Raw genomic sequence first — 15,073 nt, forward strand, 5'->3', positions numbered from 1 at the left:
AAGAGGATCGAGCTCGTCCCCCAAAGAAGTATTGCTGAACAGGTCCACGTATATCCTAATAACTTCCCCCATATCCTAATAACTTTTCTCCCCTACGACCTCTGCTGGGTGGTGGGCTGAAGGAGAGGTTGGACCCTTATTAAAAGTAGGCTGTAAGCAATGTATGCCTACAGCTACCCATATGAACATGGCTGTAGAGCCATCACTGGATTCTGGTAGGCTCATCACTGAAGGAGTCACTTCAGTGAAGTGACAACTGAAGTCAATGACTCTTTTTCTCCTGACATCCTTCAATAGCCGATTCTTTCCCAGGGAAAGGTAGGGTCCCATGCCACCTTCCTCCGTCTGTCAGTAACTGTTGGGGCAGGCCTAGTTCAGGGGATGCGAGGTCATGATGCAATGGCTGAGTTACGCTTAGAAGACAGAGGTTTGCATCCCTTCTCCCCATCACTGGCTCTCCCGTTCTTTCTGCCCCCTCTTCTGTGATCGGATATTTTCGATGACGATCATCAGCCTTTACTACAAAGAATATCAGCAGGATCCTGAAAGGCTCATTGAGAACTCCTTCAGGCCTATTTCCTTTCTCGGGAGCCATCACCGCTTCCACTGCCCAGGAGAACCCTAATGTGTGGTAAATGCTTTTCAGAATACAGCATGTATCAGACTCACATGAGGACTGTGGAAACAGATTGCTCAGTCCCTAGAGTGTCTTGTTTGGTGGGTCCGAGGGAGGACCAGAGAGTTTGCATTTTGAAATGATCTTAGATGATAGGTCTGCTGGGAACCACACTTGGTAATGACAACCCCAAGTGAACGGAACAAGAGGGAAATATTTAAAAAAAAAAAAAAGGCTAGTAACTGTAAGTGTGCGATTAATGATTAAACAGTGAAGTAAGCGACAGAGAAGAGAATTCACAGAAACGATATCAAATTATGAGGATGGAAATCCTCTAACCCACCCATTAAGCCTCTGCAACAGCCATGTAGTGTAGCTACAACATCTTGGCACACGATGCAACCCAGATGCGGTTGCTCAAGAGCTCTGGGTGTGACTGTGACCTGACCTGCTCAGCTTGTCTTTTTGGAATCAGCAAAGCCCACACATTATTCCTCCAAATTGCTGAGGCCTGATTTCTTCCTTAGCTCTGATTCATCATCTGCAGCCCTGTGGGGGGACTGCTGGCCTATGACCCGCCTCAAGGATTTGGCTCAGGTTTCCCCTTGTGGGTGAAATGCTGCTGGGGAAAGAGTCATAATCTGGTTCTTTTCTGCAGTACCCCAGGTGAAATTAGTCACCCGGGAGCTCAGCTTTCTTCGCCATCTTTGAAGAGCGCCCCCTAATCATGACAACTTCCTTTCGTGGGGTGTTCACTGATGGTAAGCCAGAAGCTTCTAACCACCGACCAAGAAGGATAACTACATGTTCTGGTTGGAGGAGCAGTATCCTTTGGCATTTGGGCTTGCTTTCCTATCTGTTCCTTGTGTTTTCTCCTCTCCAGATGACTTTACTCCTGGACACACACACACACACACAATCTTGAGCCTGCTTCATTTATTATTGACTCTCTGCTACTCTGGTTACATTTGTGTGTCATTCCTCCTCTAGCCAAGAACTTCAGTACACAGTACCCAGCATGTAGGCAGTCCTCGAGTGCTGCTGGGTGGTCGACACTGCTCATGCATATAACCCATGTGTATACGGTCCACAGGGCCGTGAGCCTCCCTGCTAATCCTGCCAGAAGCCTTGTGGGTCTCATCCCCATCAACCACAGGCCCCATCCTGTTCTTTTTGTCCCTTCCCTCTCGTGAAAGAGAGAATTGCTCAAAACCCCATGCATACCACCCTTGGCAGACAGAGACTAAGATGAGTGGAGGAGGGTATAGATTCCTAAAGATTTGTTGTTGTTGTTCAAGGGGTATAGCAGGCCCCTGCCCTCTACCAAAAGGACCCTGACTGAAACAACCAAATCAAGGACTGATCTCATGGAGAGTGTTCAGTATTGAGCCACTCACAGGGCTGTCCTGGGCGTGTCTGCTGCAGACAAAGAATGCTAGACTTTAGAGCTTCTGTCTTCTCCTCATTCATTATGAGGATTGTCATGTCCCTCACTGGGAGATCTTAAAGGAGGTGCTCATGCGAAAACACACACACACACACACACACACACACACACACACACACACACGCACACTGGGAAAATATGCTTTCAGAATGTACCCCTTCTTCTCCCCATGTACCCCCTTATTTTGGCATTAGAAACCCAAAGCTCATCCAGAAAACAGAACCAAGCGAGGATTTAGTCACACCTCAGGCGCCAGGCTGTCCATGGAAAAGGAAATTGATCTGTTTCATAGACTCGATTGGGCTTAAGGAAGATAGTTCTCCAGGCTCATTCATCTGCCTAAATCAGCCGCCTTTTTTTTTTTTTTTTTTTTCCCAGTCTCATTTAACTTTTCTGGCCAAAGGGATGAAATGAGTGTGAACAATAAAGGGGAGGGGAGTTAATGAAAGTGGAGATGGAGTTAGAGGCTCCTGACTGAATAGGTAATTTGACTCAATGTGTAAACTGCCCATGGAAGTATTTAAGATATTTAAACAGTTGGCCTACTGATGACCTTTTTAAAATTAAGACTTTAGAAAAAAACCAAATAAATTTGGAGCAATAAAATGGAACAAAATATATTTTTGTCTCCAGTCCAGGTGGCCAGGGAACAGAAAGGCTATGACCATTTGGGATGGGAAATACCAGGATTTAAAAAAAAAAATTTCCCTCTCTTTAAGAGACTATCAAAAAGTTATAGCAACCTATTATGTACAAAATAATATACTGGATGATAAAAACAGAGTTGGAGGCACATGAAGCACAGAGCACAGGGCACTAGACTGTGGATGCCCTGGGGACCAAATGGTGTGCCCGAGAACCTTGAACTGTTAGCGAGGGAGGCATTTGACCTCGGGTGTGAGTCAGGAAGGAGTTCACCTGCCTGGAGAGACCCTAGCAAAGGTCTGGTGTGGTTTGCTAAGCTCAGAAAGGCAGAGAGGAAGTAATCATTCTGGGAAAGGAAAGCTGTGGGGTGGAGAAGGTGTTGGAGACTTCCACTTCCGGGTTAATGGCCGCTTAAGGAAGTGATGTGAGATCGATCGGAGGGGGAGGGGGTGGGATTCTGGGTAAGACGTTGCACTAAGTGAAGAGTTACAATTTCCCTCTCCAACATCCTGACAAGAGAAACAAAGACAAGGAATGGAGAGAAGCAGGTTTGTCTATTTAAACTCTGGAATGCTCATTATTTTTTACATCCCAAACTCAGAGAAAGTATAGTAAGTGTAAAAGTTTGACGACCTATCTTTGCTTCCCAGAGGGCAGCATAGTGCAATGGTATTTAACAGACTCTTCTTCAGGCTTAAGATTATTTATTTTTATTTTTAATTACATTGTGTGTGCGTGTGCGTGTGTGTGCGCGCACATAAGTATAAGCGTACAATGCTCACAGGAGCCAGAAGATGGTATCAGATTCCCTGGAGCTGGGTGGCTGTGAACATTTGGGTTCTGGGAACCAAATTCAATTCCTCTGCAAGAGCATTAGATATTCTTAACTGCTGAGTCATTTCTCTATCCCTTCTAAGTCAGAGGTTTTTGTTTTTTTTTTTTAGATGAAAACTTGGCATGTAAACAAACCACAGGCAGAAAGCAAACCCCTTTTGTGGCTTTCTTACCTCACTGAGGTCAAGTGTGTCAACCCAATGGTTAGAACACCAACCGCGCCCGTCGCCTTATTATACACAGGCTAGCATAGCAATAAAGGTAAGGCCTTACTGATTCCTGCGCATCTTGTAGGATTATTCCAACCCAGCTTCCACGCCACGAGATAAAGAGTGTAGATATAGAGGGCAGTTCAATTAGCATACATAGAAAAATGAATGTGGAAAAAGTGAACCCATTTCAGTTGGGAAAATAAAATAGAATTTCTGTTACTGGAAAGTGATGAACTAGAGAATAGGTATCAGGGAAAACCAGAATTTTTGTCAAGAATCTTGCAGTAAAAAGAGGCAAACGCAGAGGAAGAAGCGAATGCGCGTTATAAATTTTAAATGAAATTTAGCATGTTAACAGAGCATCTATCTGCAAACTGAATCCAACAACATCGCCACCAAATAGGCTTCATCCTAGATTGATTTCACGTATGGAATTAAGAAGCGTAATATACCGAGTAAATAGACCTGAGAACAGAAACCACAGTCCATTTTGATAAGCACAGAAAAGGCACTGATAAAGTTCACAAGAAACATGCTGATGAATCTAGGAGGAGATGGAACATACCTGAACATAGTAGGGCCACATACCATAAACCCGCATTTCTGCAATATACTGCTCAAGGTCCTAGCTATAAGGAGGATATAGTTAGAAGAGGGGAAAAAAAAAACCATCCCTATTTTCAGAAAAAACATGATTCCCTACTTAAAAGACTCTATAGAATCCACCAGATTTTTTTTAATTTTGAAAATTTCAGATAAAAATAATGTATTTATATCACTCCCCCACCCCTTCTAGTGCCCCCACTACTGCCTGCCTGTCAAATTCATGGTATTTTTCCTCCTGTCTGTCTGTCTGTCTATCTATCTATCTATCTATCTATCTAATATATAGTTTATAAATATAGGTTAATATTTTCAATATACATATACATATATATGTATATATATACACATGTGTATGTGTAAACACTCAGACACTGAATCTATCTAGTGTTATTTGTATTAGTATTTAGGACTGACCACCTTGATGGGATACCCAACCCATCATGGAGTCTGTCCTTGGAGAAGATTGATTTCCACTGTGAGCTGTAGCTCTTCATCTAGGTTCATCCGAATACTTCTGTATCTAATACACCTCCCATAATCCAGCATTTGCAGAATTAATGTTGTAGTCTACATATGCAGTGTAACCCTCATCAAAATTTCAATGACATGTTTCACAGAAGTAGAGGAAAAGCAATCCTAAAATGTATAGAGACAGCAAATTGCATGAAACACCCAGAACAATCCTAATAAAAAAAAGAATTCAGCCACAGGTAGCACAGTGTCTGACAATGGTGCTTGGTACTGTCACAAAAATAGACACAGATACACACTTTTTTACATGCAAAAACCATGTTCTTTTAAAAGTTGATTACCTAAAAGTGAAGAAAATTTAAGCACATTAAACAGCATCCACCACCACCACCTTAATACATTTTTTTTTTTTTTTTTTTGGTAACTCTAGCACAGCGGTAAAAGAAATATTTAACAACAGTCCAAATAACTGACAGCCTGAAATGTTTTAAACTCTAATCAAAGACCTCAGGTCAAGGAGCATGTCACAGTCATAATTACAAGAACAGTCAATCAGAATCAAATTTCAGGAATGCAAACAAAGTGTGTGAGAGACGGTTCACAGCCTTCAGCTACATCCTTACCAAACAAAACAGGTTTGTAGTGGGTGATTCCAGAAGACGTAGGCAATCATAAGGAAAACCACAAATTTACAGGCACAAGCCAAATGCAAATCAAGGTTTTGCAAGATCTGAAGAACAAGCAGGTAAGTAGCTACCGATAAGTTTAAAAGCTGCAACTATACAACTGTGATAACAGCAAAGGACATATATTCACAGATTTAACAATTAAATAACTCACAATGTATACACATCTCAAAATCACATGCTACTTAATTAGGATGCAATTGTTATAATTTTATGTTAAGATAAATTTAATCTATGTTTTAAATAATTAGCGAAACCCAAAACTCGAATCTGAAACTGTACTAGTAAACATAGAAAAATGGGTAAAAATACCTTGTAGAAAAAATATATTTAAAAAAAATGTCTCAACAAAAAGTAAGACTCTCTAAACAGAATTGCAATTATGGCGGCAGAAGTTAAAATGCCGCAGAGACAGAAGCAAGATCCCTTGGCCTTACAAAGACAGATTTGCAAATGGTCCTGATGTAAATCATAGGAGCTCAACAGTGTTTGAGTGAAATGCCTAATTCTGGATAATGAGGATTTCCCCTCAATGTTTTCCTGAGGCTTAGCCCTGGGAACTGCCTGGACTCCTGGCCCAGCAAACCAGAAAAAACTTTTAAAATCTGTATTTTTTTTTCCCCTCAAGGCAGCATGAGGAGGTGAGTGATTAAATAAAACATCAGTTCACACCAACCAAGGGCAGCAGAATAGAGCCTGTGCCAACCTGGCTTGAAGGAACCGTGTGGTAGGTATGCTTTGGATGTAGAACCATTTCTCTCCCTCCCTGTTTTAATTTGACTTCTCTGGCAGACTCGAGGTTACTTGGCATGGACGGTCATCTGCTTGGCTGCCACTATTTCATCTGTGAGCTAGGCAGCAGAGGATTCCTTCCCCACACATGCAGAAAGAGTATCCATCAAGGAAGAAGGCATTGCTGTGCTTGGCTGGCCAGGGCCACGGGAGGTCAGTGGCAGAAAGCTGTGCCCAAGTTACGCTTAATTAAAAACGGTGCACTCGAAGAAGTCTGGCAGCCAGACTCTTCGAGCATCGCCCTGCCAAGGGCAAAAGCATCTCACTGGCACCAGGAACAGAGCTGACACCTCTCTATGCTCGGTTTTAGGGAGGCCTGGGATTGTGTCAGCCTCTAGGTATGCCCACATCTAACCTACCCTTTTCTTAATTTCATGGCCACTTTTTCCCCCAAACAGGATAAAAATTCCATCAGCCTCCAGCATATTCCACCAAGTCTACACACAGACAAAAGAGTTTTCTGAACACATCTATCAGGTACCTGCTGAGGCTATAAAACTACCCACAGCTTAGTGGCTTAAAATAAAACAACTTTTTTTTTTTTTTTAGCTTTACACTTTGGGAGGTCAGAAATCCAAAATGAGTCATGTGGTCTATAACTTGGGTGATTGCAAAACTGGGTTTCTTCTGGCAGTTCTAGGGGCATATGAACTTGTTACCTCCTCTATGTCTGGTACCCTTTTCCATCATTAAAGACTATCTTTCAACATCTGTTTCCATTGGCACACTTCCCTTCCTCATATTGATCCTTTGGCCTCCCTCTAAGAAGGCCTCGTGAGACTGTATCAGGGCCATCTAAACTACTCGGATAAGTTCCTCTCTCTAGGCCCTTGACTTAATTAGCAGGTCATGGGTGCCCAGACACCAGGTCTTATGACTTGAACATCATTCAAGGGGTATCACTCTTTTGTCTTACAGGTGGATAGCCTGTTGTGTCTATCCTAAGAGGCACGAGTGGTGGCCAGCTCAAGTGAACCCAGGGAAGAACCACCATAGATAGGTCCTGTGTGACTGAAAGCCAGTGAGGAGACAAGAGGCCAAAGGAGAAGAGGATACTTTGGATTGCTTTGAGAAGTCATCGCAGAAGAAAGGGCTAAGGAGTTGAAATGGATTTTGAAGAATGGGTGGGGAGAAGTCTTCTCTGAGTCCCAAAGGAGTTTTAAGGGAAATTTGACAGTTACACATCATTAGGCTGGAACCTCTGCTCATTCCCTGCACAAGCTGGGAAACCCCATCTCCCCTTCTTCCTCTAACCCTGCCCACACAGATAAAACTGCCTTGCCTGCTTCCTCTAGCATCCCCAACATCTCCAGCAACCTAACCAAGAGTCCCTGCCCCGGGGCTCTGTTTTTGACCATGTATGGACACCATCCCAGCTCCTAGCTGGCACGCCATCACTCCTTGACTATACTCTACTCTGGATATGCGACTTCACTGACCTCCACCTGTGAGATCAGTGAACCCACCTGAGACCTGCCTCCTAATAAACCTGCCCTTATTTACTTTTAATCTGGTCTAATCTGGCCTGTATCTGCTTCACCGAGGGAGAGAAAAAGCCTATTACATGTGTTAAATGCCATCATTTTCTTCATGCTTCCTTCAGAACGGAAGCATTTCTGGACATGCTGCCACCAAGTAAGTGTCTCTGGGGAGAAAGGAGTTAGGACATTTATCTTTAGATGGCTCGATTACACTTCCATCCATGTCCTCCTTCCTGTATGCCCAATGAAATCTGGTTTTGCTCTTCAGAATGGGCTGGGGTAACAGAACTCGAGTTATATCTACTTAGAGCTCCCCACGTAATGGATGAAACCTCCCTTCTTCCAGTTCCTTCATTAACTGGGAGGAGATGTGCCCTGGTTTCCAATGTTAGGGCTCAGGATCTTCCTCACAGGAGCTCTGTGTAAGTAAAAAGCACGGCTGGGAATTGCGCTGATTCTTCTTTGGCAGAGTCTGGGAAGAGTCTTTAATTCTTCTCTTGCTTTCCCGTTGGCTGCTTTTGTTAGTGTTGTTCATTTCTACTTTTCCTTTAATTTCAAACCATCTAAATCCCTGCTATTCTTTCTGCAAAGATTTACTGAGGTAGGCATGATCTCAGGAAGAATGTGAGTAGAGGAAAATGTATATTTGAATTACAGCTTGCCTGCTACTAAGGGCTAGGATTCCAGGAAACCAATGCCAGTGGTGTTAGAGCTGATGCTATGCCCAGGGCGGGCGTGTGTGTGGGGAAACATCAATCCTGGTTGCTTCCCTCAAGGAGTTTGTAGCCTTGTATGGGAGAAAATATTAAGCAAACATTCATACAAATGTTCACTCGTAACTCCATGTTTTGCTAAGAGTTATGAGTAAGGAATGCATAGTAACAAATAAAAATGGGCAAGGGATAGGTTTAAATTGGGGTGTCAGGGATGGTCATACTGACAGTTGAGAAGTGACTGTTTAGTACTAACTGACCCAAAGCTGATGGGGAGAGAAGGAAGGAAGCCTTCCCAGAGCAGTTTATATCAAGATGTATGGCTTGAGGGTTTGAAGACAAGAGCCAGCGTGACCCCAGGAATGCATCTGGCTTAGGGCTTGTATTGCTGTGACAAAAACACCATGACCAAAAAGCAAATTGGAGAAAAAAGGACTAATTCAGCTTACCCTTTTAGATCTAGTCCATCTGTTGAGGAAGTCAGGATAGGAACTTAAGAGCAGGAACTTGGAGACAGGAGCTGATGCAGAGACCATAGAGGGTTGCTGCTTACTGGTTTGCTCTCCATGGCTTGCTCAGCCTGCTTTCTTATAGAACCCAGGGATGGCACCACCCACAATGGGCAGGGCCCTCCCCCACTAATCACTAATTGAGAAAATGCCTTACAGCTGCATCTCATGGAGGCATTTCTTCAACTGAGGCTCCTCCCTCTCCGATGATTCTAGCTTGTGTCAAGCTCACACACACACACACACACACACACATACACACACACACACACACACACACACACACACACAGAGCTGATACGGTATTTGATAATTGTCAGCCCTCATGGCTCCTCACACACAGAGTTGTAATCAGGAAGTCTGGGTAAGGGTTAACTACTCCTTTCCCATAATTCCCCAGGAATAAAGTTCCTCAGTCCCATGGATGGGATGAAAAGCAGCATCTACCCTGACCCAATTCCACCGAACCCAATCCCTTTTCAAGTGGGTTGGAATCCTCTCCCTCTCCCTCTGGACATTTCCCATTGACTCTGAAGATCATGGGTAGGAGGAAGTCCCAATGGAGGGCAGGCTCAGATGGAAAGGCAGCCAAGGCAAGGGTGTTTGTCTGACTCTACACTCCTGTGAAGAAATAATGGAGACAAACCACCCGATGAAGGGCCTATTTCAGTTCATGGTCTCAGAGGTTTTGCCTCACGTGGAGGGAGTGTAACAGAGAATCTCAGATCATGGCAGCAGGGAACAGAGCAGATGGGAGTCACAGGAAGGAGTCAAGGCAAATTTAGCATCCAAGGATATCCACAGTGGTCTGCTTCCTCCTACCAGCCCTTCCACAGTTCCATTACTTACCAATAGTCCACTGAAAATATAAACCCTTCAACATGTTAAACCTTCATTGCATCAGAGTCCTCCGGTAATCTCCGGAGATGGCCTCTCCTACACACCCAGAGGTATTCTTGACAAACCACATAGCCATTGCTCAGTCCAGCCAAGTTGACAGTATTAGCCATCACTTCCTGGATGTGAAAACTCTAGATGAGGAAGCACAGACAGGGCAAAAAGAATCTTGCCACCAGCGTAAGTTACATTTGTATGCATGGAACCTCATTAAATGCTGAGTGGCACACATGGACAATTTGAACCTTCTTTGTAAGTTGAAGAACCCAATGGAGGAAGCAAGCGGGCCACTTGCTCATGGTGATAGCTGGCACACTTACTATGTTTTAAAACCCGGGCTTGTTTTCAAAGTTTTTGCTCTTTCCTTAGATCTTATGCTGTGCATCACATCCATGATAAATCATCAAGCACAAATTAATCTCCACTTTGCGCCCCAGAACAGTTCTCTCTTCATGTGAGCAGAATACATGATGATAGTTTTTATTTTTGTAGGCTTTGGTGAGTTTAGGTGTGAAGGAACTGTCAAGATCCCATGTCCAAGGCATAAGCTAAGGTGAAGTTTAGTCAGCGAACAGTCAAAGTGAAATCTAAGCCCCTGTAGTCAAGGAATGGTAGCTTTCTGCCAGCTTGTCATCCCTCTGGCTGACCAGGGGCGTTTCCACCAGGAAACCAGCTCCAACTCATTAGACTGAATATACAGTGGGGAAAGGAAAGCTCTGGCTTAATGGCTGTTTGGACCAGACTCCCCCAGTATGACACTAGCGCTTTTCCTGTAGACAAGACTGCTCAGACTCTACTCCGGTGACAAAATGCCCCAGGGCCCTATCTTGCCTCTACCAGTTTTGCAGAAAAGGCTAGTGTTACCCAGCAGCTGAGCAGGGCTGGGAGTGTGAGGCTCTAGACAGGGCTGAAGTCTGCATCTGGAGTCAGTTCTCCCTTAGTTTTCCTGTGAGTAGTATTACATGTCTCCCTCCCCCAGTATCTACATAGCTGCTTAGAACTGAAAACAATACTTTAGCATAAGGAATACATAGAGGTGGGCTGGAGAGATGGCTTGGCTGTTAAAGGCTGGGTTCACAACTGAAAATACAAAGATGATGGAAATGCCAATGGATACATACATGTATATGAGTAAAGAGAGGCACTTAGCTAGGCCAGTGGCGGCATTGCTCAAGTTTGTAAAATATTATTTATCGAGTCTTTTTCCAAATGGGGAGACCACTTCATCTGAGTTCTTCTTCCCCATTCTCTAGATTTTAAGCCTGAGTTCCCATCCTATAAAGCTCCTTTTTAAACTCTAGAACTTTCTATGCTTATAGAAATGTTCCGTATCGGTGCTGTTATACACAGCAGCCATATGAGGCTGCTGAACTAGTGTGATGAAAAACATAAGTCTTAAATTTTGATTCACTTTTATACATTCTAATGTAAACTCAGATGGCCACATGTGGCTGTGGCTACTGGACCGCAGGGCTCAGTGTACATACTCAATATACTCAATATACTCAATGTACTCAATATACTCTATATATTCTATATATTCTATATACTCAATATACTCTATATATTCTATATACTCAATATACTCTATATATTCTATATATTCTATATACTCAATATACTCTATATATTCTATATATTCTATATACTCAATATACTCTATATATTCTATATATCTATATAATCAATATACTCAATATACTCTATATACTCTATATATTCTATATACTCAATATACTCTATATATTCTATATATTCTATATACTCAATATACTCTATATATTCTATATATTCTATATATTCTATATACTCAATATACTCTATATATTCTATATATTCTATATACTCAATATACTCTATATATTCTATATATTCTATATACTCAATATACTCTATATATTCTATATATCTATATAATCAATATACTCAATATACTCTATATACTCTATATATTCTATATACTCAATATACTTTATATATTCTATACACTCAATATACTCTATATATTCTATATACTCAATATACTCTATATACTCTATATATTGTATATACTCTATATACTCTATATATTCTATATACTCTATATACTCTGTATGCTCTATATAACTCAAGATGCATAAAGACAGCAGCCAGATTCATTCAGCCTGTCCCCTCAGTGTGGCCCTCATGCCTGCCACAGGCCTTTCACTTTAATATTTCTTATCTAATTGAATGAAGAAAGAAGGATAATTATATTAAAATGATCCTGTGAGGTGATGGAAAGAATTTTCCTCATTTGAATTTTATCTTCATCCCTTACTAACTGGACAAATTTTTCAAGTCATAGTTTTAAATGTTACCATAGTAACATCGACAAAAATAATAGCTACCAGGTAGGAGATGATCAGTGTGTAAGGTATTTTATGCAAATCAACTTAATTGATCCATACAATAAGCCTGTTTTTCACTTGAGGAAACAGACCACAGAGAGGTTAATGATTTCAAACTGAAGGTCATGACCTGTTGTTGGCTGGAAAATTAAGTTGCTCTCAACCTATGTGTATAGAACACATGTGAGTGTGCTTTTGCATGTATACACATGCATAAACTTATAACCATATTTGCATGTATGTAAATTACATGTTTGTGTAGTGTATGCTTCTTACTCAAAAATTTGAAAACCAGTGGTTAAAGGAACTTTGTCAAGGCTGTCCAGCTTGCGAACAATGGATTGAGATTTGTACCCTCAGCTGGCTTGAAGTTTTATGCTTTAGAGCTGTAAGGGTCTGGGAGGCCTGCAGAGTTGGTAAGGGGACAGACCCAGACACCAAGTTCTTATCACAAAGGAGGAAGCCAGTGGGGGTGAGGCTGCCTCTGAATCAGACAGGAGTCAGTTTTTAAGGAGCAAAGCGGAACTGTGCTAGGATGTGTTGGTAAGTCCTGATTGGACAGGTTGGCCAGTGTAGACAAATAATGAATTTTGATTGGTGGATATTGGTGTTTAGTCTCAGGAATTACTCAAGGGCCAAATATGGGAATGGACCTTAGGGACTAGCTTTAGGAATGTAATCTAATGGTTTGTAGCAAGGGAGAGGGGAGGGGAAAAGGCAAGACCTGTTTGCAGTGCTTGGGTCTCTTAGAGAACCTTTCATTAGGGGTCCATGGTTTTGTAAGACATACATTTTAACTTTGGAAAAAATAAAACAAAACAAACAAAAACTGAATCATACCTAAAACTTAAGGACCTCATTCATTCATTCATTCATAAGGCACCGTATATGCATGTACACATGTACACACTCACACACACACACATGCACACACATACCCTCTCACATACACGAGAGAGAGAGAGAGAGAGAGAGAGAGAGAGAGAGAGAGAGAGAGAGGTAATATCTTTTAGAGAGAGATGCCTAATATCTCTTAGATTTAATCTATTGTCTCTGGCTGTGGACCAAGGAAAATTGATCTCTATTTAAATGTCTCTTAATCAACCTAAAGGATTCTGCTTTGGCAGGGGTTGCTGCAGCTCATCAGTGTGTGAACTTTTCATTTGCATGCTGACTATACAGCTAGGTGACATCTCCCAGTTGTTTTAAAGCCAAGTGGGTTCATGGTACTGAGTTCAGGCCATGAAAGAGGGCAGGAGAGTTGCTCACCACTTCTAGGGCTAGCCTCTAACTGCCCTCATGACTTTAGAATCTCTTTCTGCCCAGTGGCTGGGTGAATAGTCAAAAGCAGGATTCTCAAGAGGATGTCAGATCGATAAGACTGAGAAGACTTTTTTTGTTTGTTTGTTTTGTTTGTTTGTTTGTTTGTTTGTTTTTGCCACACACTCTAATATTCTTCATTGGGATCCAGTAGGTGGCAAGAAAAATCTATCAGGGGCAAGAAAACAAAACAAAAATTAAAACAACAGCAACAAAATAAACAAACAACCTCACGGAGCTACTGTCAGGCAAATGTGTGGGATTTGTGATAACCAAAGATACTTTGGAGATAAAAAAAAATCATCAATTCCCCCAGTGATTCAACTCAAGAAGAAATAGCAAGGCTTCCTCTCAGGCAGGGAAACAGGGAGCATGGACAAGGCAGGGCAAGCAGAGGCAGTGGGTGAATGGTGGCCCCTCCAGGGTCAATCCCCAGAACCTGTTAAAAGTCCTAGGAAACCTAGAAAAGCTATACTGTGTTATTTGGATTTCCCACTAATGCAAACCGAGAAGTAAGCTTGCACCAGGTAGTTTTGAAACAGGTAGGTGCTCAGAAGAGAAAGGAATGTGATGAAGGAACCCAGAGGGGTGGTAAGCCAAGCCAAGCTAAGCTGGCAGCTTGGAGGAGACACCAAAGGGGCTCCTCCCTAGAGCTCCTGGGGAAGGGAGAGGGGGTGGAGCAAATCCCTGTAGACTCCTTACATCTGATTTCTGGCCTCCAGCACTCTGACAGAATAAATTTTTGGTGTTTCAAGCTACCAGGGTTGTGATTTGCACATCAGCTCTAGGCAACTGACTTATCAGAATCGAAAGTTTGCAGAGAAACACCCTGGAGGCTCTAACCTTGCCAATGTTCAGGTTACAGAGGGAGCAAGACCATCCAGTGTGCCAGATCAAATGGACACAAAGACTGACGCTGGTCAGCCCAGAAGACAATTTCAAGTTGGGCCCCATTGTGAAACTGTAATGAGCAAATTCCAGGTCATCTGGGAAGCCGCGACAGTTAACAACAAACGACCAAGTAACCACGAAGCTCTGGATGGTACGAACATAGTACAATCCTGGTCACCACAGCCCTGCCCCGAGACAAAGGTAGGCATGTCCACATGCAGCCTCTGATATTACATACCCTTCAGCAACTAGGAGAGAAGTGGAGGGGTCTGAATGGTGCAGATTAGTGAAAAAGGAATTTGCAACGTGATCCAAAGTGTACAGGCAAGGCTTGCAGATAATTGTGCTTTTAGCATAATAAGGTCAGCATTAAATTACTAGGAAGAAGCATGTTTATGCAGACATAATGAAGTTCTTTTGGCAATGAACTCATCCTTGCACAATGAGATGTGACTGATATATGCAAATACATATACATATATGTATTTGTGATTTTATACATATGATATATATATATATATACACACATATTTGTGATTTTTTTCTGTCTCCAAATATATATATACACATACATATGTATGTAT

At 42.2% G+C, this 15,073-nt stretch overlaps 1 long non-coding RNA gene across 3 annotated transcripts in view; it reads left to right on the plus strand.

The window, feature by feature from the left end:
• The first annotated feature begins 1,237 nt into the window (after positions 1 to 1,237).
• The window catches only part of LOC143434666 (uncharacterized), a 29,994-nt gene continuing 16,158 nt past the window's right edge, over positions 1,238 to 15,073 (plus strand). For 2 of the 3 annotated variants that reach the window (XR_013104322.1, XR_013104320.1), the window contains exons 1-6: positions 2,898 to 3,256; positions 3,653 to 3,803; positions 6,310 to 6,462; positions 6,708 to 6,786; positions 7,228 to 7,944; positions 14,457 to 14,690. This is a non-coding gene — a long non-coding RNA (uncharacterized LOC143434666). Of the gene's footprint in view, positions 1,378 to 2,897; positions 3,257 to 3,652; positions 3,804 to 6,309; positions 6,463 to 6,707; positions 6,787 to 7,227; positions 7,945 to 14,456; positions 14,691 to 15,073 lie in introns of those variants that run through there. The other variant, XR_013104321.1, reaches the window with a different exon arrangement.

This window comes from Arvicanthis niloticus, chromosome 16, assembly GCF_011762505.2.
Source record: "Arvicanthis niloticus isolate mArvNil1 chromosome 16, mArvNil1.pat.X, whole genome shotgun sequence".
Classification (NCBI taxonomy): Eukaryota; Metazoa; Chordata; class Mammalia; order Rodentia; family Muridae; genus Arvicanthis; species Arvicanthis niloticus.